The sequence below is a fragment of the Ambystoma mexicanum genome, chromosome 10, assembly GCF_040938575.1.
Source record: "Ambystoma mexicanum isolate Mex_15411 chromosome 10, UKY_AmexF1_1, whole genome shotgun sequence".
NCBI classification, from domain to species: domain Eukaryota; kingdom Metazoa; phylum Chordata; class Amphibia; order Caudata; family Ambystomatidae; genus Ambystoma; species Ambystoma mexicanum.
This window is the reverse complement of record NC_090932.1, coordinates 798,511,663-798,535,047: the sequence shown is the minus strand read 5'-3', so window position 1 is coordinate 798,535,047 and position 23,385 is coordinate 798,511,663. Positions and strand designations below refer to the sequence as shown.

The following is a 23,385-nucleotide window of genomic DNA, read 5'->3' as shown; positions in this document are numbered from 1 at the left end:
GAAGCTTGTTGGATGACGAGGAGGGAAGAAATAGTAAGAGTAGAAAGGAAGAGGTGAGAGTGAGTGTGGAAGAGAGGGCCTGAAATAAAACTGCATACTTGTGAAGTTATAACACTAACCGTTTGATACAGTAAGGACAGCTAGGAAGTCCCAACAGAAACCCTAGCTAAAAAAGGCCATTTGGACTTCAGGTCCTCCAAACCAGGGCAAGACAGAGTTTAGACAGTAGGGATAAACCTTTGATATCTATTGTGTCAGGGAAGGACTGAGTTAGTGTGGAGGGTCAACATAAGACAAAAGGGAGAGGGAAGGCCTTATGCCCACAAAACCATCAATAAAAACCCTTGAACCATCTCTAAGATTTGAAATGATTTTTGTGCCATCCAGAACAACGTCCCCCAGCCCTGGCAAGTTTCTGCCAAATAGTCAAATGCCCCACTTTCTAAAACAGGCTTCAAGGCTAGATCCTAATCAGAGAATTTCCTTGACTGCAGAACATGTTAAGATACTGGGAAAGGCTTGTGTGATGGAGAGGTAGTGTCAATATAATAACCCTTTGTTCCGGCAAGAGTATATAGCTCAGGAAATAAAGAGGAATGAATGAGACTGTGGAAAAGTGATGTGATGAAAGAGAAGGGTGTCTCTGTAATAAAAAGAGTAGTCAACAGGAGGTGAATGGAAGGAAAGCTTGGTTCAAATATGGATGGTACAAAGTGTTAGACAATGTATGTACACTCATCGCCCTGACATTGTGCCAAGTGCTCCACTCTCTTAATTAGAACATCAGTGAAATGGAGAATTATTCAACGCCCTCCTGAAATGGCTACAGCAACCCTAAAATAGCTAGGAAAGATTCTACTGATGCGTAGAATGTACATAGAGTTGGAAAGAAAACAAGATATGGCAGATCTGTGGTATATAACATTCTGGCCTTTTTCCGGTGATCCAACTTTGATGTCCTTCCGTCTTTTGCGTATATTATATTGACTTCATATAATTCTTGTTTGTAAAATCTATTCTCCCATAACAAGAAGGAACATAATTGGCTGGAGGCATAAATGTGGGAGAGGTGGGATGCCCTTTAGTAAAAATAAATACAAATGAAAAGGAATGCTGCAGGGGATTTCTTTTTAAAAAAAGATCACATGGAAGCAGGAATGCATGGAAAATTGTGGACTCTTTTCCTTTTTTGGATCAATTCCTAAGGTTTAGTAGTTAGCTTAGTGACAGACACTACTTCCCTTACTTTAAAAAATTGGAAGGCAGAAGGCGATTATTCAAGCCTGGATAGCCCGACCCCTGTAATGAAGATCAATGACAGTATGTTCTCAGACCGTGAAGGCTGCCTGCATGTGCGCTTAGGTGGCTGTGAGAAACCTGAGGGCGTCCTCACTTCCTTCTCCCTATATTCCTCTATTCAGGGGCCCAGGGAAAGGCCATCACCTTTGGATCCCGACCCTGGGGGTGGATATGTGAGGGAGGATCAACTGGGTGGAGGAGATTTGGGGAATGGAAGGAGGATGTCCTTAGTTGAGACACAGTGCCCCCCATTTCCATTGCACAATTAACACTCAGTCCCTGAGGCTTTTATAGTGTACTGCCAAAACCCCTCAATGTTTCCCTTTCAAACCAACCCTCGGGTAAATCCTCAGTATCGAGGGAACGGGAAGAGAACAACAACAAGAGCACCTCATTATATGGACAGAATAGTTCCACATTCACCTCCTCTGGTTAAATCAAGAAATTATCAGAATACATTCTGCTCTACCTTTACCTTTGTAGGTTATTACTAGTCTTCCCCATTGTCACACACTCCAGCTGTCCCATATGCATGTCCCTTTAAGATTGGGATGAAGAAGAGGCAAATAGGAGTAATGCACACTACCATCTGTGCACGCCAAATAGGTACTGGGACGAGGAAGAGGACTGTAGAACACAGCTCTAATGGTCACGCATGTCATATTGATAGAAGCGATTATGGTCAGGCAAAGGACTTGCACCTGCAGCCAATCAATGGCTCACAGGTGCATGTAAAGAAAAGCCAGAGAGAGACACACAAAAAGATCCAGCTGACCAGGAGAGTGAGGCAGCCCAGAATCGAGCAGACAGAAGAAGGGCTGGTGACAAGGACACTGATTACTGTAGGGAAGTCAGAAAGACACTGAGGCTAGAGCAGGCAGTGAGAGGGTCAAGATCTCTGCAGATCCCTGTGCCGCATGTCCCCCGTTGGAAGTGGGGGACCAAGAAGTCTGCCATGTGCCACTGACAGCTACAGGAAAGTTTAATGGAAGTGAGCACTGTTCACTGGAGCTCCCAGAGAGAGATATGGGAGCGAGCGACAGCCGGAGAGGAAAGCTAAAGCACCCAGAGTAGCAGCCGCACACCGGTGAGTGTCAGTGAGAGATTATTCAGGCGGGCCACTCCAGGGACTTGGTGTGGGCAAAGGAAGTTGCCGATCAAGTGAAAGTATGTAACAAATGGGTCTGGAGACCAAATGAAAAATATTGAAACTCGAACAAGCTGCAAAGTATTTACTGAGTTATTGAATACCGAACTAATTAAAGAAATGTGCAATAAATATGAAACCCTGCACGAGTGAAAGGAAAGTGATTTAAATTTCTGAACATGGTAAAAACAAGTAAAAAGCCTTTATGGGCTATATGGAAGTGCAAATCAAGTCTAAGCTATTAATGAAAGCCTGGGAGGCAAGTGAAAAGCCATTGAGAAGGACAATAGAATAGTGTGAAAGCAAGGTGGTGATAAGGAGAAATACCACAAAGTGAAGTGTGTGAAAGTCACGTGTTGGCAGAATCAAAAGACTGTCCAAGTGAAACAAAAGTGCATGTAAAAAGCCATTGAGAAGCACTATGGAATAGTGTGAAAGCAAGACAGTGACAAGGATAAATACCATGCAGTGAAGTGTGAAAGTCAAATCTAGGCAGAGTCAAAAGACTGCCAAAATGAAACAAAAGTACATATGGACTAATGACACCGTTGCAGAAAGGAAGCCTGTTTTGGCGAGGACGGCCAAAGAAAGTCAATGAACATCACAAAATGCCAAGGATTATCAGTTGCGTGACCTTTGATGGGTGGACCGTATGTATCGACAACTGCGCCTTGACCTAATAACCCCTACTTGGAGTGAACCAAAGTAAGTCAAGAGGCTGAAGCTGTTATGCCTAATAAATGTTCAAGTGACTAAAATGAAGGTGAATCAAGAGAGCTGGTTGAAAGCCTGAAAGGTTATACAGTAGATTTGTTAGGAAAGTTGAATTGACTGTGAATTGAACATTTAGAGAGCTGCCTTCTCGGGGAAGGGAAGCCCGAGACCTTTTTGTATGGAACGGTCTTAAACTTGGGCAAGGGAACCCCAAGGACATTTTACGGAATTGTATTGAACTTGGGGAAAGTAACCCCTGAGGACATTTTGAGGAATTGTATTGAACTTGGGGAAAGCGACCCATGAGGACATTTTGAGGAGTTGTATTGAACTTGAGAAAGGGAACTCCAAGGACATTGTGCAGAACTGTCTTGAACTTGGGCAAGGGAACCCCAAGGACATTTTACGGAATTGTATTGAACTTGGGGAAAGTAACCCCTGAGGACATTTTGAGGAATTGTATTGAACTTGGGGAAAGGGACCCATGAGGACATTTTGAGGAGTTGTATTGAACTTGAGAAAGGGAACTCCGGGGACATTGTGCGGAACTGTCTTGAATTTGGGGAAGGGAACTCTGAGAACATTTTGTGGGACAGTTTTGAACTTGGGAAAGGGGACGCTGCAAGCAAGCCAGGAGCTGGGAGAAGCTCGAACATTATTTTGAACACTGTTGCTTTGGTTGCTGACATCCCTCCACAATGTATATCTTTAGTTGTGAGGACAAGTATAGGTGTTGGACACCGACAAACCTTTGAGTTGAACTTTATAACACAGACTATCCTTAGTTTCTTTAAGTAGGGAAATCACACCTTCGCATAGGGCAAGTTAGGCCTTATTCCATCCTGAAATTTAAGAAATAAACCTTTGCTTTTAGAAAAGGTGAATCTGTTGTCTGTGTCTTACTTCATGATGCCTTCACATGGCAGAATCTAAGCTACTTTGTTTTGGTGTCAGGGAATATTAAAGGCAAGTTGCCTATGGTCTGCAAATATACGTAACAATCACATTTTACAAGTGTGGGAGTCCCTCCATTGAGAATGAACATGTTTAAAAAAAAACTGTCCGCTGATGTAGCCTTATCAGGAAAGGCTACAACAATGTTTCATCTCACTGTACCCTTCACAGAGGAGAAATATCCATTTGCATATCAGTTTTGACCCACCCAAAAGGGCAGTCCAGCACCAAAATGCTAGGCAAATCTCCTCTGAACAAGAGTACCACAGCAACCCCAGACACGCATTTCAGACTTATTGGGCCTCATCAGTGACGTGAAGCGGAGCCTCTCTAAGGCCTGGAATGCCCCTAGTTATTTAGGGTAAGTCCCCAAGCTTACTAAAATTTACAAAAGTCGACAACCACATAGTCGCTCATTGTACCCTTCAGAAAGGAGAAATATCCATTTGCATATAAGTCTGGTCCTACACACAAGGGCAGTCCAGCACTGAAATGCTGGGTAATTGTCCTCTGAACAAGGGTACCATCAGCAATCCTAGGCACATGTTTCAGACTTGTTAGACCTTATCGATGAGCAAGAGTCCCAGCCTGGATTTCCCTTTGTGGCTAAGGATACAACCCCAAGTTTTGAAACATTTCCCAAAGTGTGGGAGCACCTCTCTCTAAGAATGCACATGGTTCAACTAACCCCACTCAATGGGTTTTGCAACAGATTTTAACTCACTGTACACTTCGCAAAGGAGAAATATCCATTTGCGGATTTGTACGGTTCCATCCACAAGTGCAGTCCAGCAGTGAAATGCTAGGCAATTCTCCTCTGAACAAGAGTACCGCCAGCATCCCCAGGCACATTTCTAAGACTTGACGGGTCTCATCAGTGATGTGATGCTGAGCCTCGCTAAGGCACAGTGAGCAACGGGTCCACGTCTGGATTACCCTTAGTAACTTAGCGGTTTTACAAAGTGTACAAAAGTGCGGAAACCCCCCTACTGATAGTGAACATGGTTTAAGTAAAATGTTCTATGGGTAGGCTCCCATGCAGGAGGGTCTGCAACCAGGTTTTGGCCCCCTGCACCCTTCAGAAAGAAGAACTAGGCATATGCAAATCATTCGTAAGTACGGAGAGGACAAGGGTTCACTGGCTCTGATGCATTGGATCACTTTCTGTCGTGTGTGCTTGAGTTACATGATCTTGTGCTCTGCTGTAAATATTGGGTGATGTAAACATTGTACATTTTTAGAAAAGCCTGGTGTGTTGCTGAGTTATTGGTTCACTGAATGTAGTGATGCTGGTGATCTTGCCAAGGTATAGCCAAGCTCCAGTGTTTAGGGCCAAGGCAGTTTTCACTAAGTCAGACATTTTTATACTTTGCTAGGACTAAAAAAGAAATCCTGTGCTGCGGTTATAAAAAGGCAAGTTTTAGGTTGAAGGTCCAATCACAAGCCTATGATAACATGGTGACCACTGCACGTTGGTTCTTATTTGAGTCAATGCTTCAGACATCTTGAGTTGGTCTTGGCTGCGCCGTGTGAACCTCTGACTGATCAGTTGCCAGTACAAGGTAGACCCGGTACAGTGTAGTATTTCTGTTATTACAGAGGGTAGACATACCCTTTCATTGGAATAATAGCACATAAGGACTATACAGTTGCCTGCTCTTGTGCAACAATGGTCATTTTCTTGCAACATTAATTTCTTTAGGCAGTTGAGTCCTTTCAATTATGAATAAAGCATCTGGTTTCATGGTATTGTTTTTTTCAGCATTTCCGATGGCATTTATACATATTTATTTTTTAGTCATATTATCTATATGTATCCACATTTGCTCTGTAAAATAAAATGAGTTTCAACTAGTGTTTATTTCACATTTATTCAAATTAAAAGTGCTGCACTTTGATGCTGGTATCTGGAAGCCCAGCGTACTTACTGGGTTCTTGCATTTCAATCCAAAATCCCTTTGACCTTAAAAATAAACAGTAATCCTCATTATAAGTGTGCCAGTCCGGTAACAACGGTGCCGGTATAAATACTGAAAGTGATTTCCATCTGCAGTTATGTGTAAAAATATGTAAAATCTGAAAACTGTGACCCCCAATTATGAACCTTGAACCTTGAATACCCGCACCAGACATTGGAACAGGTAGTGAAGCCCAGTGGCAGCAAGTTGCAGAGCAACAGAGGTTCGAATCCCAGATCTGTGTGTGAAGTGTGTTATAAAAAAAATTATAATAATAATAATGCTTGTCCACAAGTGAACTGTGACAGTGCTCACACATCCCCCATTTTACACGTCATCACTTTTTGTGGTTTAAAAGCAGTAACTCACTTTCCGAGAAAAATGAGGCCGTGCCCGCTGTTACTTTGCTTGTAATTTAGGAATTGCTGGTGAAAATAAGCGAGCAGACAGGTCTTATCATTTTCAAGATGCATGAAGGTCTGCTGCTTTCAGGGGATATGGCATTTTTGTAGATTGTAATCGCTCTTCAGCCTTCCGAGTTTTGCAGCACTTTAAAGTGCACTCACTGCACATCAATTCGAGAAGATATAATACACATAATATCATGATAAGTAACTGAATTATGTATGTAATTTAGATTTGTGTTTAGACGACTTGCCATGATTCACTTTAGGATGCACTTATAACATCCAGTCATCAAATCCCCCATTCTCAGTTGTGGCTTATAAAGTTGGAGATAGCCAGGTCTAAGAGGAAATTATTGATAAAGAAAGGATAAATGGGCTTGCCATTTCTTTCTAGCATTTGTGTGGGCATGCTGTTAGACATGTAGCATGACATTTTCCACATTCTCTGTACTTTCCAAATCCTGGACACATTAATAGAATTGAAAACAATGTATGCCTGTAAAACAGCTATCAAACAAGTACCCATGCAATGGCAGCTATTAATCTGCACATTGGGCCTCATTACACGGACGGCAGTCACCATGGCGCTAGCGCCATGGTTCCCGCCGGTATTTTACCGAGTCTGCCATGGTGAATGCCGGAATTACCGCCCTATTCCAAGGTGTGTGGGGGCGGTAATTCCCCATTCACCATGGCCCTTCCCCATTCCCATTTTCGCCCCCATAGGGCTCAATGGGAATGGGGAAGGCGGTAATTACGGTACTGCAAATTGCGGTACCGTAATTACCTCCAAGGTCCCTTTGCGGGTCCCATCCTTAACGGCTGGTAAAACCAGCCATTAAGGTAGGGACCCACAAAGGGACCTCGTAGTAAGGCGGTAAGGGTTTAACGGCACTGATACCCTTACCTGTACCGGTAAACCCTTACCGCCATCCGTGTAATGAGGCCCATTGACTACATTTTTGTCATTTTCATGTGATTTGCAACAGCCATTTCTCTGAAAGGTGATTGGGCGAGTGCAGCTATTAAGCCACATACACTGTAATAAAAATGTCTTAACCAAGTGTAGTTTTAACCGCTTTGTGTCTAAGAAAAACAGAATTCCGAGGGTCAATGAAAGTAATTATGGTCTGGTGCTTCTCTGTTTTATAGAAAAGGTAAAGACTATTAACAACACATTTCATGAGGATGATCTGTGGTTAATTGTAATATATTACTTTAAAAATATGTGGTAAGGTATGGTATGGTATTACTTATTTATATGGTGCTTATACACTACACAGGCAAGTGTTTCAAAGCGCTCAAGGAGGGTAGGAAACATGGGGAAAAAAACAACAGTCACTCAAAGCCCTTGCATTTCAGAGATGATAATAGTCTGCACAAGCAGAGTAAATGCATACAATACATTTAACAGTTTGAGATACTGTAAATAGGCCTCGGCGATTCTGCAGTTTTACCAGTGCATTTAAGGGGTGAAGACAAGGGAGAACAGACAGACGATCTTCAGGCGCTATGTGTGCAGATCGAGCAAGTGCATAGATGGTCACAGGTCGGGGGAGGTCAAGTGCACCCTGTCAGTGGAGACTGGGGTAAGTACAGAATGAATAAAGGAACAGCGAAAATGGCAACATTTATCAAATTCAAAGAGAAAGCTCTCAAAAAGAGATCTGTAAAAAAATAATCAGAAAGCATCTCATTGCTAAATTACTGAGTGTAATGGCATCAGTTGCGATCCTCAATATCGTCAAACAAATTTCAAAACAGCCTGACCGCGATACACAAACTGATGGGCGATGTTTCAGCATCCTTTTCACCAGAATTGTAATAGTAAAATTAAGCTTTTTTATGGAACAAATTATCAAAGGCTCGCCCTTCACAACTTCACCAGAGTTGCCTTCTTCGTGGCCATCATCGCTATATGGTAAACCATATGGCTAGATAGGTGGCCAAAATGAAAACAAACTCTATGTAAAGTGCCCTTGCCCTCCACATTTGCCCACAGGATGACTGTCCTTTGCAATGCATCCATTACCTTGTTTCAGAGAACCCAAAGTGGCGCAGCTGCTGAAAACTCCCCAGGTGGACCCCAAAGATCTGGCTAATTTTGTGCATGATAACCAATTAAATATTGAAAACGAAAGTCCTTGAAATGTTGTTATTGAGTAACTTCAAAAATACATTGTGACCAGGGGTGGACTGGTCTACAGGAACTCTGGGTATTTCCTGGTAGGCCTCTGCACCCTGGCCTCTTTTGTGTGGCACTTCCAAATTTCCTCATAGGAAAAGGGTTGGGCTTGCTGAAAATGTGCAACATGGGGCCACTTAGAACATCATTTTCAGGGCCTCTTTTGGTTCCCAGTCCACCCTGATCGCAATAAGGCTTTGTTTCTGCTCTGAAGACCTCAGCATGTGATGCTGTACATAACACAATACATACCTATGCATGCCAGCCCATAGAAAGGGCTTCATCAGTGCTTTTGATTTCCTTTGAATGACCTCCACACCTAAATCATTGTACAACCTAACAGAACACCTCAGATTAAAACAATAGTATTCTTGAAATATCGCTCATACATGCTATATATTCGCGTTTGTGGGGTTAAAGGAGAAGTGATGAGGAAAACTCGAAAATAGAGTTCAGTATCTTTGATAGGCTAATCATGTTGGATGTGGCTAGAATAGTAGAGGAAACTACTGGCAAACCAGTATTTTTGGCATCTGCATAGGCATGGGAGGGACATGTTTCAGGCACTCCCATAACCTGCCCATAAGATGGCAACAGCTGGCAAATGCGGGACATATTATGGCAGTGCCTGGAAAATACGTATCTAATAGCGATACTGAGGCAAAACTCTTGGCTTTTCCAATAATAGTTTTTTGGAATAGGAATTCAGTACAAGGAACAGGTAGCCTCAGGTATAGGTGGTTTTACAAAGTTTATAAAATATTGTGGCATTGTGGTGTTAAGGCTTCGGGTGCATTGAATCATTCAAAACTTTATAGCTTTAAAATCTGTGTTTATGAGGAGAGCACTCTGTGAGGACCAGGAGGAGGACTGGAGAGCAGTTCGCTCGTTGGGTTCATTGAGTTTGTTCGCCTCACTGAGAGGTAGCACAGAAGCTGGGGCTGGTGTGGGTAAAATCCCATCACCTGACTGTCAAAGACTTATTTTGCTGATTCGTTTAAATGTCCTCCCCCTGAAGGCTCGTACTAACCAGGGAAGGGGAGACCCATTGAAATTGTGTCTTTGTGGTATGGCTGTGCCTGAGGACTTGTGCCATTTCTTGCTGACTTGTAAGTGGTATTTGGACCTGCAGAAGGATCTGTTAAGGCCTTTTTTTAATCAATAATAGTATTCAGGACTGTAAGGCGGCCTTATTTTGTATTATGAATTGCTCTGACACAGATTTCATTTTTAAATTGTGTACTTATGTGAGAGTGGCCTTGCTTCACCGCTCTGGACGTGTGACAACCTAGTTCAATCTGGTTTAGTTGTTTTGTTAATACTATTTGGGTGGGGGTAGGGGATCTGTGCATTGATTGCTGGGGTGCTATTGTTTTTTTTTAGATTGCTAAATGGGTAATGTTTTTAAATAAACTTGTTTAATGTGCAAAGTTCTGGATTTTTATAAATGTTCGTATCCGATTCAATAAAGTATATCTAACGCCAACACAGAGATAGCTTAGGGAGAGCTCAGGCATAAAGGGCAGCTGGTGGGTAGGAATGGCCAATGGGGCTAGCATGGCCAAAGGCAGTGAATGTATATTTGACCTGCCAATTTCGTGTAAAAATGGAGGCAACATTATTACATGCTAAAGTGACACAAAACAATGTTCTTGATTGTGATTTTTTGAAGAAACCACAAAACACACATTGCATATCAAATCCGTGCACTGTGCCCGTTGTGGAAAGTTGTGCTACGTAACGTGCAAAACAACAACAAACCTTTCACAATCTGCATTTCACGATGCATAGTTTTAAGAACTCATAACTTTGTTTCGTGTTTAATTTACAAATCAAGTTTTCAGCTGGTCAATTTATGAACATTTCCAAACGTTAGTGTGTGAGCCCGTGGGCTTGTATGATGTTCTTTTTTTTTCTAGTAAATGTTACATTGTACATCTCACATGCCAATAAAATTGCAAATTTCATAAAATAAGGGATCGATTCATGGAATACTTGCACGGTTCAAAGTGACTTTGCACTGCTGAAAAGTGACTTTGTATATAAAGAAGGAGTCAGATGATTTTTTCTAAACATTCACCTGATGACCCAGAACAAGTAATCCGCTGATGATCCGGCACATTAAGTCGTGAAAAAATGAACTGTGTGCAATTGTTCAAAAAAAACTTTTTTCGTCAAATACATTTATTCAAAACCTAATTCATATGATAAACCCTAACATCACACACAGTAAGTTAACAACACTAAAACTATATCTAAAACAATGTGACCAACAGTACACAAGACACAAAAGATATTACATCAAACCATACAACATTCTCAATGTGTCATAAAAACATCATAATTCCCGACATGTTTCTGTTCATCAAGCCCAGAATTGGGAGAACATTCTTCAGGGGAACTTTTGTAAAATTTGTAGATTTCTTCAACACTGTGTTGAGAGGGTCTTTTTTAACATCCACAATGAAAGGCCTCTGTACCTATAAAATCAAAAAAAGCGGATATTCAATGATGATGGGGCAAGGTTCGCAACAAACACATTTAATTCTCTAGCTCCATTACACTGGGAATAAATAATAGGGTAACGGAACACACCGGAGGGCCCACTACTTGACACACCTCAAACCAGTTCCAAGTTTGAAACTCAAAGATTACCTTCAATGGTATTTCTTTAAAGGGCGTCTTCTAATCAGTAGTCGCCTCATGTATCATAATTGGGACACATGTTATTTCACAAATGGTGCACCAAATCGCCTTGGTATTCTAGAGATCCTGTGATAATACACAACAGACAGAGCCACCATACTCTGTATAAGTACCATCATAAAACATTCCCTACTTGGTCTACCAGTCCAAGACCTGCATCAGATAATACCAGCCTTGCCTCCACGACTATCATAAGTGCCGTCCAGATTGTTGGGGTCACAATAGGCATGTACAGGTGACAAAACGTGAATTTTTGAAATTATTCGAATTGTCCGCCCCTGCAACTGCGAACCAAAACAACATACAACATGTGATGCAGTATTAAGTCACTCAGGACACATACTCCCCACAACCCCATGCGGTGGACTCATTCATGTCCATCAAAGAGACATTAGTGTCCAAACACCAGACACCTTGTGGGACTTAAAAGATGACCACACATGGCCAAAAAGCCTATTCAATATGAGCAGTTGCGCATGAACACAGCCCAACATGACGCCAAAAATTGGGCGAGTATCTGGGCCATTACTATCGCTTCCACCATTGCGTGCCCATCACCAGGGTCAGCGAACTATCCACACGGTAACAATAACGTGCACGCTCACCTGTAGGTTTTCAGACTACTGTTCACAATCACTGCGATCAAAATACCTGGAAGTGGCTGACTCACAAACCGCACTCTAAGATAACATTAAGTTGCGGGATAATCGACATGGAAAAAGGCCCCACCTCATGGGATCCATAAACATGGAAAAGGTGACTAATTGAAGGATAGCTCCAGCGCACCATGTTGGAATGGGACGCTCTACTTGGGGGGACCTACCACGAAGTCAACACAACGTAAATTCCCATAACACGAACGATGGAACCAGGGGATAAAAGCTCAGCGTTTAGGTGTTGAAGGAATCAACACCTAAACGCTGAGCTTTTGACATGTTGTCAGCAAGTATGTAATGCCCCGACTCCATGTGGCGCCCTGCTCTGTTACCAACATATTTTCATCAGCATATATGTGTGGTCACATTGAAGGCAATGGTGCTACAACCGTGATGCACAGGTCACCCCCTGCCTGATTGATTGCATGATCTAGCAGTGTTTGTATAGATACTTTAAAATATATATGCACATGGTGTAAAGTTGTGACACCTGTTTCAAATTCTTTACAATACACATCACGCATTGGGCAGCAAAGCCTGACACAACAGGAAGTCTGCCAATACAGTATTTCAAGAATGAATATACATGTTACAACTCACATTCATTTACAGCACAGATGCATAATATATCGATAGTATGCAGGGTCTCAACCAAGCTGTACCCGCATACACAAGGGGACAACCATTAGCAAAGCACCCAATTACAGTATTCAATATTCATGTTAGGTTAACCACATGCCAATCGATGTTTTCATTTAGCCCCAGCACATGAATTTGGAATTTAAAAATGGTCTTCTGTTCAAAATGTTATAGTTTCTGATCAATCTCTACCTTGCTGATCCCACAGACCTTTTTTTAATATAAGCCAAGTGAAATCATTGTGACCATGTTTCAAATCTATAAAGTGCTTCACCATGGGCGCTGAGATCACTTTGTTTTTAATGCAACTCTGATGTTCCACCCTGCGGACCCGGGATTTCCTATTCGTCTTGACTACATAATGCAGTCCACACGGACACGTAATCATATACACCACATTCTGGGTGTTACAGTTAGTCATTTCATTAAACTCCCAAACCAAATTGGGCACGATTTGGATGGATCTCCTTTCTTCTGTTTGTGCCCACATGCACAGTCTATTTTTTCACGACTTAGTGTGCCGGATCATCAGCGGATTACTTGTTCTGGGTGATGAGCTGTTAAGAAAAAATCATCTGACTCCTTTATATATACACATGATCCATTTCCCTACTGGTGGAGTGAGATGAGTTATTTTTGAATAGGGAGCGTGTTTGAGAAACCTATTTAAGCATACGAAAAGTGACTTTGCACATCCGACACAAACCCTGATTCATGGAACCGTGCAAGGTGTATTTTTGCAGTGCAAAGTCAGTGCAAGTGGTCATTTTTGCAGTACAAAATGACTTTGCACTGCACAAATACACTTTGCACGGTTCCATCAATCAGGGTTTGTGTCGGCAATGCAAAGTCACTTTTCAGCAGTGCAAAGTCACTTTGAACAGTGCAAATATTCCATGAGTGGGGCCCTGAGACTGTGCCTCTGTTCTGTAACTCTTCTGCGCGGTGTACAGCAATGCCAATTTTAAAAGGAGAGTGGCATATTTTCCAACTCTTTCATCAGTCCTTTGCCACTGAGCAATTAGATCAGTGACGTCTAAATAGAAACATACTTACAGAGGTTGTGCAGTCTCATAAAGGCACCACACTTCACTCCGATCAGTTCTTTCATTTAGTGCAGTGCTTTGCTGTACATGGGACGTGGCCTAGCTGCATTACTGCTCTTTAAATGCTATGCAGATGCAATGTACATCCGTCTGATATCCACGTGGCAGTCAGGCTGCGAGGAAGCTTAGACCTCACTGCCAAATAAAGGAGCTCTGTTTTGCCTTGAAAGTCGTCACCTCGAAACATGAAGGTTTCCCTATAAAATGATGACTCTATACAACAATGATATATATATATATATATATATATATATATATATATATATATATAAAATCAAAGTATCAAAGTAAACAGCTAACAGCACCTCTTCCTGGCAATGAAGCATACAGTCAGTCGTTCAGCCTATGCCCATCTATTGAAAGTCCTGGTGCCTGTGCAAAGCACATGTGTTGGGTCTGAGCCATAACCTCTGGGAGTGCAGAGGAGACACGGGGCTTCATTGGTGGCTTGGGAATTTCTGAATGCAAATTCAATTGTGGTAATTACTGTTACCGCACATGGCGTTTCTGGAAATATGCCCAATTTAGAAAAATCCACCGGGTTGGCGGTAATAGAGTTAGATTTCCAGACTCTGCATACCATCTGTGGTATTTCTGGAAACCTGCATGTAGTATTTTTCGATTTATTACAATCCGTTTGCATCTTCATATACAGTGTTGTGGGGCACTGTGAGGCCCTGCGATGTTCTATGACCCCCCTCCCTCCACAGACTCATTCCGGAGACGTCTGCTTAGTTCAGGCTCCCTGGTCACTCTGAGCGGCTGGGAGATGCCCCTTTATTTAAAGGCATATGGCGGAGTGCAACGTCACTCCACCGTGTGCTAAAACCCTTAAAGGGGCAACACCACACTCCTCCGTTTTCATGAGGACAAACAATAAACAATATAACAATGCTAATACTATAACACAACAATCACAGCAAATCAGAACCGGACCCCTTTAATCACAGCCACCCGGGTCCCCCTACCACTAGCACACCCCACCGCACACCCCACCGGGGTCGCTCGGACTCACTGTTCCAACACATAGTCACTGAGTCAAACAGGTTTCCCTTGCCCTGTCCTCAGGGGGTACCTCGTGCTCGCCTCCTTGACAGGGGATCTCTCGGCGCCTGTCACACTGACCGGAGGGCAGGGGAGAGGGGCCACACCCCCGCCCTCATCTGGAACCTCCACGATGTCCTTGTCCAGGGGCATCTCCACCCGAGGTTCCCCTAGTCTTTTAAAGAAACGTACATTCCGGGTGACATATGCCTTGCCATCCTCGTCGCCACTGTTGTGGGGCACTGAGAGGCACCGCAATGTTCCGTGAGCCCCCTCCCTCCACAGACTCACTCCAGAGATGCCTGCTTAGTTTGGGCTCCCGGGTTGTTCCGCGCGACCGGGACATGCCCGCTTTATTTAAAGGCACGCGGCGCACCATGATCTACACGCAGGAGCGGTCTATACTGCTACTGTATATACTTGTGAATATACACAGAAGGGCCATACTGGCCCCCTACTTACTTCTTTTGGAAACTTTCTGGAAACATTCCTGCAATGGGTGAAAGGAGCGTTAAAAACCTCTGGGACGTTTTCATGATTTGTACTGCCACATTTTGTGTGGAGGTCAAATTGGAGGTGATTTATGGTGGTGGAATATGAGCTATTTAAACTCATAAGGCCTAATACATAGAAGTGTTTTATAATGGCGAAATCCCATAGGAAAGCGCTCTGTGAATCAGGCCTAGAGTGAGGTAGTATTCCTAAGAGCGCATACAGTAGATACCTCCAATCTCCTAATGTGGCGGGCCATGAAGGAAGTCAACTGCTCATGATTTCTCTTGAAGATGGTTGCATTAACGAAGTATTTTAGCATTGTACCTATGAAACATAGCACATCATTGGTATCACATATTTTGTTATTAAGAGTTAATGCTGCGGTATTATGGTCGCAATGAAATGTACCATTCTGAAATGTGGGTCGGTAAAATCACATATAACCGTCCAGATGCTTGTTTCCTTTGATACTCAGATAATATGGCCGGTATTGCATAGAAAACCCAGGCTCTCCTACAATTGATAGGTATTTCCATCAAATTCTTAGGCACTCGTATCATTGGCCAGGTGGGAAGTGAAAAAAAGAAAAAGCTCCAGCAAACTGCCACCAGTTGTGTTGTAAGGGCACAAGCAATGACTTATATATCTACCACGCACAGACAGTCAGGGCTTGGACCAATATAGGGTCCCTTAAACAATAGGGGTCCCTCTGTACCCTAGGGTGTATAGGGCTGTCAGCACCTCTGGGGACACCATGCTCTTCACCTGTCTTCTGGAACATTCAAGTCAATAAAACTCATTTACATGAAGGTCGCCGAGTGTTTGTACACAGCACCAGCTGACAATGTGTTGCTGCACCAACATTCAGCCAAAACAACTGATGGATATGAATGATGTTTGAAATCTAGCAGCTACATGCATTCTCTATGGAGTAGTTTGATAACTAAGCAGACAATGTTATGCTACTGGCTATAATAGTTAGCAACACCCATGACATTTGGGGTCTTAGACAGCCACTGATCATTTTCCTCAAATGTACCCCATTCATTTTCTGGGCCAATGTTGTGCTTGCAGGGACTACTCAACCATGGTTTGGCCACCTTGGAAATACTGATCTATTGCTAAGAGAGCTAAACAATGGGAAATGGTAAAGATGTGTCTAAAGAGGGCAGCAGGTTTTTGGCTCTCACTGCATAAAACATAAATACATTCATTGACGTTCCAGTAATGGAGAGAGTATGGTGCGCTGTGTAGTCCTGAGCGGACTTTGCTAATAAGTCTTCCGTGAATATGAGTGGGCCACCCAGGTATTCTAAATCTCACCACACGTTCACAGTAGTGTCAATGAGCCTGCCCTGACACATAATAGAAATAAAGGATTGTTCTTGCCCAGTCCCTCCATCAGAAATAGTGCTTCTGCTATTGCAAGATGTGCCCATGTAGCACATTTTATTTTTTATTTATTGAACTTTTGTATGGTACATCAAAAAGTGTTTTCAGGCACCACAAGACAATGGGGGTTGGGGGAGAGGGCAGAGGAGAAAATAACAGTAACAGTCCTACTAGGCCTTGTGACATTCAGATCATGCAAGTGTAGTAACAGGAAGTGCAGGTACAGGGAAAGGGGGGGAATACAGGGGAGAGGGGGGCCTAGGACCTGGGCAAGTGCTAAGGGACGCCCAGAAGGACAAGTGCTACGGGAACAGGGATGGGGGTAAACTAGTACAGAGGAGGGAGGTGGGCTAGACTCAGTAGGCTAGTCGGGGAAAGGTGCCCAAGAGAAAATGCTGGTAAAAGGGGTGAGGGGGACGACTGGTCGAAGGAGGGCCTGGCTCCAGTAAGGCTCATGAGGGAACATGCAACCAGAATAGAGGTAGGTGGAAGATAGCAAGGGAGGGGGAGAGGGAAGGAGGAGGAGAAAAGGAAGGTCTTGAGAAGATTCCGGAACTTAAGGAGATCCGGCTCGAGACAGAGATGGGCAGGGAGGCCATTCCATAGGAGGCTCCTGCCGAAGAAAAAGATCTACCCCCACTCTCTGCTTGGAGAAACGTCTGACTTGCAGAGAGTTAGAGCTAGAAGACTCAAGGACTCCAGGAGGGAGGTATTTCGGGAGAGAGAGTTGGATGTAGTGTGGTCCCAGGCCCAAGAAAGCCTTGTGGATGATGCAGCGGGTCTTAAATTTGATCCTTGCGGTCATGGGGAGCCAATGGAGAGATTTAAGGGCTGGAGAGATGTGGTCCCTGGGCTTGAGGCTAAGGATAAGTCTTGCAGTCTTATTATGGATTAGTTGAAGAGGGCAGAGGGAAGAAATGTATACAAACTGTGTTGCTAATTAGCACAATCTAAAATATGTTTACACAAACTGGCTTAGCCCTAAGAAATGCGGTTTTGCTACTTCTGGCACAAGGCGCTACCAGACTTTAAGCATGTTACCTGGTTTTGTAGGCCACCTGTACTAAAACCAAAGGCTTCATTGCTTTACAGGAGCCTCGTCGGGCATCTGCAGAGGAGTGGGACATCTTAGGACCATGTAGGAGGTGGTAACTTGCCTTCCCCACATGTCCTCCACTGCAGCACTTCTCTTGGAGAGAGACTATTTGATTGACAAAGAGAGGATTTACCTCTGATTTACTCTTCTGTTTCCGAGATTAAATCAAGTTACTACTGGTAACCTCTCTGCAAATCAGCATCTACACAATGGTTCACAAAGACTCTTCCTCGAGAGCCCCAACCACTCCAGGTTTTCGGTATAATCTCTCACTATGCAAAAGAACTCCTATTTAGATGTGCAGCCTGGAAATGCGTGTTGTGTGAATATCCCCAAAACACGCACTGGATTTCGCTCTTAAGGAAAGACTGTGTCCTTGTTCACACCTAAGGATCCCCTCATTCCAAGAATAAAGAATGCGCTATGTTTCTCACAACCTCGGATCATATGTTTAAAGCACTATTTTTTTTACTTCTCATAAGTGAAACACTGCCAGATTTGGTAAACTCAGGAAATGAGGAATTATCCTTCTATATCATAATTTAGGCTCCATGTTTTGGATTTTTACTGATTTCTACACATAAATGCAGATGTAAACCACTAGGTTTATTTTCAGTATTTATTTGCTTAGTTCCCCAAGTTGCTACCATGCTTTGCAGGTCAATCAATGGCTGTTAGTAATACAACTGAGAGACTTAAAAAAATGTATTTTCCTTTGATTTTGTTTAAATGGCCAGCGATGTGTTGCGTGGTTCAGCAGTGTTTTGGTGTTTAAAGTGAAAATGGATGTGGCTTAACATGCAAGAACCCAGCTCTGTGAACGTCCAATTTGAGGCATTCAAGCATTACATTTTTAATTTTAAAGTGGAAAACGTGCACGAATGCCATTAGGAATCTTGTACTCTCGTTATGCGCCTGGTACCTTGAAAGATACTCCAAACGATTTAATTGATTTAATTGATGCTTTTGAATGTATATCTCAAAAATCATTTCAGATTGCACTCTTTTGCCCGTCTATGTTGACACATGTTTCGGCTCTAAAGCCTTTCTCAAAACCGGACCAATATTTGTCTTCAGAACTTTTATCCGTTCAATTTTAGTATTCCTCCATTTCTCATATTAGGGATAAATCCCTTAGTTCTTATTTGTGTAGAAGGACCTGGAAGGGACTTTTCCAGGTATATGTAACTTGCTGGAAAACTACCTGATTATGAAGCTTTCAGCCTTGTGCCACCTATGTAACCTACCTGCAACCTACCGCATTATGAAGCTTTCAGCCTTGTGCTGCATATGTAACCTACCTGCAACCTACCGTATTATGAAGCTTTCAGCCTTGTGCTGCATATGTAACCTACCTGCAACCTACCGCATTATGAAGCTTTCAGCCTTGTGCTGCATATGTAACCTACCTGCAACCTACCGTATTATGAAGCTTTCAGCCTTGTGCTGCATATGTAACCTACCTGCAACCTACCGCATTATGAAGCTTTCAGCCTTGTGCTGCATATGTAACATACCTGCAACCTACCGGATTATGATGCTTTCAGCCTTGTGCTGCCTATGTAACCTACCTGAAACCTATCGTATTATGACACGTTTAGCCTTTTGCTGCCTATGCAACCGACATGAAACCTACCGGATTATGACGCTTTCAGCCTTGTGCTGCATATGTAACATACCTGCAACCTACCTGATTATGATGCTTTCAGCCTTGTGCTGCCTATGTAACCTACCTGAAACCTATCGTATTATGACACGTTTAGCCTTTTGCTGCATTTGTAATGTACCTGCAACCTACCAGATTATGATGCTTTTTGCATTGTGCCGCCTATGTTACCTACCTGCAACCTACTGGGTTATGACACTTTCTGCCTTGTGCCGCATACGTAACCTACCTGCAACCTACTGGGTTATGACACTTTCTGCCTTGTGCCGCATACGTAACCTACCTGCAACCTACTGGGTTATGACACTTTCTGCCTTGTGCCGCATACGTAACCTACCTGCAACCTACTGGGTTATGACACTTTCTGCCTTGTGCCGCATACGTAACCTACCTGCAACCTACTGGGTTATGACACTTTCTGCCTTGTGCCGCATACGTAACCTACCTGCAACCTACTGGGTTATGACACTTTCTGCCTTGTGCCGCATACGTAACCTACCTGCAACCTACTGGGTTATGACACTTTCTGCCTTGTGCCGCATACGTAACCTACCTGCAACCTACTGGATTATGTCTCTTTCAGCCTTGTGCTGTATGTAAACTACCTGCAACCTACTGGATTGTGACACTTTCAGCCTTGTGCTGTATGTAAACTACCTGCACCCTACTGGATTGTGACACTTTCAGCCTTGTGCTGCATTTGTAACCTAGCGGCAATCTACCAGATTATGATGCATTCAGTCTTGTGCTGCATATGTAACCTACCTGCAACCTACCTGATTACGATGCTTTCAGCCTAGTGTTGCATATGTAATTTGCCTATAACACCTGACAACTTATTGTATGCACTGTAACTAGCGCCTAGATGACTCAGGGCTTTGTTTGCTGCTATAAATGCATAAGTAAATAAATAAAACTTCTCTCCTGAAATTTGTGCTGTAAAATGCACCACTTTGACCTAACATTTTTTAATATTAAAGTAGGGGGCTAATGGTTATTATCAGGTGGAGAACGGTGTTTAAGATAAGGGATAACCCGGCAAGTGCAGTATGTAAACATGTAAAGAAAACAGTAACAATGCTGCCACTTACTAAAGCTCTAACAACACATTGCATTGCTCCGACGACGTTGAGAGGTCTCTGTGGGGCCAGCGTGCATGAACATTTAATGTGAGAATTAGGAACAGTGGTGCCATGCATCGCAGAGCACAAACTGAGAAAGCCTCACCCCGTATGACAGGGGGCGACATCGGCAGTGCAGGCGTTGGCTATTAAAGTCAGTAATGTCCAGTAATCCTGAGGTAGAGGCTAAAATAAGGACGTCCATTACCTTATGTCAGTGGATCGTCAAGCATTGTGATAACTTGGGCCACTACTGGGCCTGCAATGGGGTTGTTAGGTAAGTAAAGGCATAGCAGGCGGCAGGTTTGTGAATTAGGTCGGTCCCATAGACTGCAGGGACTTATTAGGGGCATTGGTACACACATACCTTGAGGACTGGGTTCCTGCTGGGCCACGTGCCAGGCCGGGACAGACACAGACAGGCTCCAGCCTTTCCTGGAGGCCTTAGATTGAAAACCATAGGATTCAAATTAAAATCTGTAGGGAGTTTATGAATATATACATGTGTGCCATATAATTAATGAAGCAGAGCCTCACACATTTGCAACTCCCATGCTTGGAAACTTGTCAGTGGAAATTACACCATCTTAAATAATAAAGGGTTTAGTAGATCTGGATCTTAAACTGCAACTGTATGTTCTTTTTGTCGGGTGTTCATGCAAATTAAAATTGCTAAGAAGTGAAAGTGCAAGTCACAGTGCTCCTGCAACGCAGGGCTGGACTCCAGAAGTAATGTGATCTGGTAGATTCATTATATTGTAGATCACCCTTGGAACACATGTCAGGGGTGGAATCCTTGTAATTGTATGTTCCAGGCAACAGTGATGTTTTATGGGGCGCTTTTGTGCAACGTCTTGCACTCAGAATATTTGCCTTCGGTCTTCATAAATGGTGCCACATTCCTACGGGGTGGCTGCAGAAACAAACATCATTGGGGTTTTGCTTTAAAGAAAGTAGCTGCTTGATGGTCAGGTGACTGTTCATTTCATTGTGCTTACAGCATTTGGTTCATTACATGTTCACCTGAAGATGCTGCACTGTTGACCTTGCTTCAGCTCAGCGGTGATGAGCAGCAGATATTCCTCTCCTGCTAAGAGAATCCTTCTCGTCTGATACAAAAGTGAACTCGCTGCAGCAGAGGAGCCTTTCCTTTGCTCATCCCATGTACACCGGCCAGGTTGAGGCCTGATGAAGGGGCATCAGAGACCTAATTTGGCCTTTGGGCCTTATGTTTGACATCCCTGCAATACAATGGTGACAGAAAGGGGCTACCCAGTGAGTCATGCCCCAGTAGTGCTGATATAGAATGGCACTATCCCTAGAGCAAAGTTTGCCTGGTGCAAAAATGCATTGAAAGAATGGATTTTTGGCATTAAGGCAAGGTTTGCCCTGGTGCTAATACACCAGCATTTGATTTTTTTTAACAAAACATTATCTTAACAATAAAAATATAGAAGGTATTTTATGTATGTGCCTATGTTTAAGACATACATGGGTGACATTGATAGTTTGTACTGGATAATGTTTTAATCTGCTCATATTTTATTTTTATATATTTGAGTGTTTGGAGAACTGTAATATTATTACCATTTAAAAAAAATATAACATTTTACAGAAATCAGAGTTGCCACCGAACCACAAACACAACAAGACACAAGGTAACAATTGTGTTGGGGAATGTTGAAGGATCCAATGTCCATATGGGAGTTCACCCTTAGGGAAACAGGTCTTAATATCTTGATCCAATAAGAACCAACTAGGCAAACACCTAGCACAAGCTAGAGAGCTGCCAGGACCAGGAGACACATTGCAGAAACTCAGACAGCCTATCATACCATCCCATAGCATAGCACGATAGCATAAAATAGACAACACAACACAAAATGTTACAAAATAGCATAACATGGCAGAACATACAATCAAGCACATTACATAGCCTAGCATAACGTTTCATAACTTAGTCACACATAACATTGCTGAACTGAGTCACATAGCATAACCTAGCGTTCCATAACATATCATAACAAACTACAAAAACGCATAAAATACTGTAAAAAGCTTATAACAGGGGTTTACAACCTTTCGCTCTCCAGATATTTTGAACTACAGCTCCCATCAGCCAAAGGATAATGGAAGGGTTGAAGTCCGAAACATCAGGATAGCCAAAGGTTGAGAACATAACAATCTAGTATAACATAGCAGCAGAACATAGCAGAACATAAAATAACAAAATACAAAACTTTCCACAGCATAATATATAACAGCACTATATGACGTGCCGGGAGGATAGCTCAGCGGCAACGTGCTTGCCTTGGGAACAAGACGACACAAAGCAACACAGGTTCGATTTGGCCGGGTCCGTGCTTAGGAACCTCCGGGTATTAAATGCGTTATAAATATGCAACTAAGAGACACTGGCGGTAACCCTTAAATCCGGCGGTAGCGCTATTACCGCCAGTTTTAACGGTCCACCAAATCAGGGCTTCGGCGGATTTCGCCCCAGCTCTGAGCTGGGGGGAAATCTGCCAAAAATTCACGCTATTACCGCCGGCGGGAAGTCCGCCGGCGGTAATAGCGCGAAAATTCCTCATTGAGCCCAATGGGGAATGGGGCATTCCCGAATGGGCTCAATGGGGAATGGGGATTAACATTACCGCCAAACTCGTGATCCGGTGCTATTAGTGTCGGGGAGTTCGGCGGTAGGGCTAATACCACCGGCGGTAATACCGCCGGCCGTAACGCCCAAGTTGTGATGAGGCCCATAGGGCCATAGGGCCTCATCACTAGTCTGGCGGTAACC

The 23,385-nt window shown here is 43.2% G+C and overlaps 1 protein-coding gene across 2 annotated transcripts in view; it reads right to left on the bottom strand.

Moving 5' to 3' along the window:
- The window catches only part of SCHIP1 (schwannomin interacting protein 1), a 638,382-nt gene that overhangs the window by 211,128 nt on the left and 403,869 nt on the right, over nt 1-23,385 (bottom strand). The gene's annotated exons all lie outside the window — the stretch shown is intronic.